This window comes from Sturnira hondurensis, unplaced genomic scaffold (genome assembly GCF_014824575.4).
Source record: "Sturnira hondurensis isolate 20B ecotype Veracruz unplaced genomic scaffold, ASM1482457v3 Scaffold0008908, whole genome shotgun sequence".
Taxonomy (NCBI): Eukaryota; Metazoa; Chordata; class Mammalia; order Chiroptera; family Phyllostomidae; genus Sturnira; species Sturnira hondurensis.
The window spans coordinates 1,686,723-1,691,527 of NW_028081539.1; the positions used below are offsets into that span (position 1 = coordinate 1,686,723).

Sequence of the window (4,805 nt, forward strand, 5' to 3'; positions counted from 1 at the left end):
TTATTTCCTTTTCTTGTCTGATCACTATGGCTAAAACTTCCAATACTATATTGAATAGAAGTAGTAAAAATGGACAACCTTGTCTTGTTCCTGATCTTAGTGGAAAAGATTTTAGTTTTTGCCCATTGAGTATGATGTTAGCTGTAGGTCTCTCATACATGGCCTTTATTATATTAAGGAATGCTCCCTCTTTTCCCAGTTTTCTGAGTGTTTTTATCATAAATGGGTGTTGTAGCTTATCAAAAGCTTTTTCTGCGTCTATTGATATCATCATGTGATTTTTGTCTTTGCTTTTGTTTATGTGATGTATTACATTTACTGATTTGTGAATATTGAACCATCCTTGCATCCCTTGGACGAATCCCACTTGGTCATGGTGTATGATCTTTCTAATGTCTTGTTGGATGCTATTTGCCAATATTTTGTTGAGGATTTTAGCATCTATGTTCATCAGTGATATTGACCTGATGTTTTCATTCTTTGTTGTGTCTCCATCTGGTTTTGGAATTAGGGTGATGCTGGCTTCATAAAAAGAGTTTGGGAGTTTTCCCTCATTTTGGATTTTTTGGAATAGTCTGTGAAGAATAGGGGTTAGCTCTTCCTTCAAAGCTTTGTAGAATTCTCCTGTGAAACCATCTGGTCCAGGGCTTTTGTGTGACAGTAGTTTTTTGATTACTGCTTCAATTTCATCTGCTGTTATTGGTCTGTTCAGGCTTGAATATGCCTTTTGACCCAGCTATCCCACTTCTGGGCCTATATCCAAAGGAACCAAAAATACTAATTTAAAAGAATATAAGCACTTCTATGTTCATTGCAGTGTTATCTACAATCACCAAGATATGGAAACATCCCAAGTGTCTATCAATAAATGAGCTTTGTGCAGTGGCAGTATCGTAGCCAATGAGGTTTATCCAAGGAACAATTATTGCTAATTAAATAAATGAGTAGATAAAACAACTATGGTATATTTACACAATAGAATACTATTCAGCCATAAAGAAGAAAAAATTTTACCATGTGCAACAGCATGGATGGACTTAAAGAACATTATGTCAAGTGAAATAAGCCATTCAGAGGACAAATACCATATGATTTCATTTATGTGTATAATCTAATGAACTTAACTAACAAGGAAAAGAGGGACAGACTCATAGATAAACAGCTAGTGAGGAGGGGGAGTACAGGGGTGGAGGGGGAGGTTAGGGGGTGGCAAAAAGAAGAAAAGACTCATGTACATGGAAAACAGAGTGGTGATTTCTGGGGGGAGAGAGGCATAAAGGGACAGAATGGTAGTGGAGAATACAACAAAAATTAAGTTTTGATGATGCTAATTCTTTCAATCCATGAACACAGTTTATGCTTCTATTAATTTTGGTCTTCCTTAATTTCTTTCTACAGCATTGTTCAGTTTTCTGAGCACAGGTCTTTTACTTCCTTGGGAAAAAAAGATTAAGTGGAAAAAACAATGCTTTTAAATAGTAGATAGTAAAATCTGTCAGGCTACATCAAACAGGCAAACGTGTGTTCAACTATAGTTCCAAAAAACGAGAGAGAGGTGAGAGGAGGAGGGGGGAGGAGAAGGAGAAGGAGAAGGAAAGAGAGAGAGAGAAAGAGAGAGAGAGTGAGTGTGAGAGAAAGAGAGAGAGTGTGAGAGAAAGAGAGTGAGTGAGAGAGAGAGAGAAAGAGAGAGAGAGAGAGAAAGAAAGAAAGAAAGAAAGAAACAAGAAAGAAAGAAAGAAAGAAAGAAAGAAAGAAAGAAAGAAAGAAAGAAAGAAAGAAAGAAAGAAAGAAAGAAAGAAAAGAAAGAAGAAAGCAGAGGAAGAAGAGGGAGAAGAAGAAAAGAACAGGAAAGAAAAGGGGAGAAGAAGGAAGAGGTGGGGAAAACAGGGGAGGAGAGGGCAAAGGAGACAGGAGGTGAGAAGCAAGAAGAGGGATAGGAGAAAAGGAGGAAACAATATCAAGTAAGACAAAATGTAAATAATTGGTCAGTTGGAGTACAGGTTATTTAGGATTTTCTGATTATTTTCTTACAATATTTTCATAAGTTTGAAATTATATAAAGAAAAAGCAAACTACAGCAAAAATCATTCTGTTTTTATTTCCTTTTTAAAAATAAAGTGTGCTGTGAACATTTGATTTTCTTCTGTAAGTCAACATCTTTGGACTATTTAATAAGACACTTTAGAACAAATTAAGTTAGAGTATTTACAGTAATGGTTAAAAATTCAATTAAGGAAAAGTCTAACATGTATATAATGCATGATGGCAGAGCTAATTATTCACATTCATAATAATCTTAGAGAGAGACTAATCTTTTCATAATTTTATTTCCAGAGACAGAGTAATATTGAAAACAAAGACTTAATTAAGTCTTAAAATAGATTTAAAATTAACTGCATTTGCTAATTAATTTGTAATGCAGAAAGCTGTTCTATTGAGTGATATTAAATAAATACACATTCAGTGTGTCCATGGCCTAAAGCTTTTGTTTTTCCAGATTTCGACCAATCTGCTCCTTAAAATTTGGCTAATTTTACAAAGAATTGAGAGTCTGAATTTAGGTCAGATTGCTCAAGGATATTGCAAAGTAGGGTCTTTGGCTTTTCTCTAATTTATGAACAGAATCATACCCTCACATACACATTCACACACACACAACTTCAGAGCAAATAGTTAGAAAGGTTGTTCTGATAAAGAAAAATGTTTTTTTGAAGTTAGAAGATTTATTTTCTCTGAGAACATATAAAAAAATAAAGACCTGTAAAGTGTTAAAATAATAATTTCCTCCAATTTAACCAGGCACATTTTAAAAAATATAATATACAAATATTTCCAATATATAAAGTATGTTTACAACTGCAAATAATTTATATATTAAAATAGTGTATAAAATTATAGTGATAATATTATACAGAGTTCATGTTAATTGATTTATTATTTCAAATTTATTGTATGTTATTATCTATAAGGCAAAGCAACTGCCAAAACAAGAGTAAGTATGGACAATGCAGAAAAGAACTCATCATTTAATAATATGTGGTTTATCTCATTCTTCTATTTTTAATATGCTTTGAATTATACAAATTACAGCTAAATGTGCATTTGTTTAAAATGTCAATTTGTACAGGAGATACAGAACATACAGTCTGCTTTCATGGTTACCCTGCATCTACTTAATCTTCTTCTCCACATGTAAATATTGTTAATTTTTAATGTGTTTTTATACTTTTGAAATTGTAAACTTATATACATGAGTATATGTATATATATTTTCATATTTTATTTTAATGAAAACTTCTAAATATCATTGTAAAGCTTGCTTTTTAACTTAATACCCAACATTATTGTGGAGCAGAAAGAAATTTTCTTCTACTGTTCTAGGTTCTTTTCACTTGTGAAAAAAATGAGACTCTCACCATTCTGTTTTCAACAAACTCTGCAGTTAGAGATCCAGGAGTCTGATTTGGTAAGAATTCTTATTATTTTTTATTTTTACTTATTTTGGGGCTGGCTTGGTAAGATTCTTTCTACGGTAGCAGCTTGTGGGTGAGAAGTGCTCAGAAGGCAGTATGGTATCTTACTGACTAAGCCAATTGTGTGGGAAGGAGAAATTTTCTGCTATCCTTCTGGATTCTTTTGACTGGTCTAATTAATAAGTTTATGTGAGACAGATTAACAAGAGAAAAATAACCAAATTTAATTACATATATGTATATGGGAACCTCACATACATGAGAGTCTGAGACGCCATGTGTATGAGAGGTACAGGAGGGTAATTCTCAAGATAACAATGGTTATTAATTAGAAATTGCTCTGCTCTTTAGATAAGTCATAAAAAATTATTTCTGATGATGATTCTTATTATGGGAAAAGCCCCAACTTTAAGTTCTTTAAGGGAAAGGTAAATTTGTCTTGAGCCCATAGGCTCTCAATTGCCTTTAGCTTAAATTAATCTACATGCCAAAGTGTCACATCTTGGATAGGCCTGTTCTGACTCCTTCAATATCTTAATATCCATGGAATAATCCTATGTCTAAATACCTTTATTTAAAACTATTGCTTGCTGCCCTGTCTAGTGTGGCTCTGTGGATTGTGCCAGTTTACAAAGCAAGTGGTCTTTTGTTGGATTCCCAGTCAGGGCACAGGCTTGGGTTGCAGGCCAGGTACCTGGTAGGGGGTGTGTGAGAGGTGACCACACATTGATGTTTCTCTCCCTCTCTCCCTCCCTTCCCCTCTAAAAATGAATAAATAAAATCTTAAAAAATTGCCTACTATTTCATTGGATCATTCCCTATTTATAAAAGGAAACAAGTTATACACAACTTTTACTATTACAGACTTGGATGCAATGAATCTGCTTGTTCATATATCTTTCAGCACAGATGAATTGTGGGTCAAAAGTCTGGTGGATATTGAAAACATAAAAAATTACAAAAATTACTGATTCATAATTTCATCATGAGCATTGAAAGTATCATTTGCTATTCCCTTAACAACACTAACTTATAGAACTATTCAGTTCTAGAAGGCAAAAAATAATATTATGTTGTATTCATTTGCATTTTCTGTGCCACAGTATTTTTATCAGCCACTTTTTTCTTTTCTAAACATTTTGGGGTGTTTTTAGGATATTTTTCTACAATGTTGTAGAACTTTGTTCTTACCAGTTTTTAACAATTGTCTTTATTACATTCCATAATGAATGAAAAATAAAAACTTAATATTTACTTATTTTCAGACATTAATAATAATGATAAACTCTGGAAAATTATACCACGAGTTTACTTCTATATCCCTGAAAGCTA

The 4,805-nt window shown here is 33.0% G+C and overlaps 1 pseudogene; it reads left to right on the forward strand.

Moving 5' to 3' along the window:
- The first annotated feature begins 871 nt into the window (after positions 1-871).
- Positions 872-987, forward strand: LOC118993842 (uncharacterized; annotated as a pseudogene).
- The last annotated feature ends 3,818 nt before the right edge of the window (positions 988-4,805 follow it).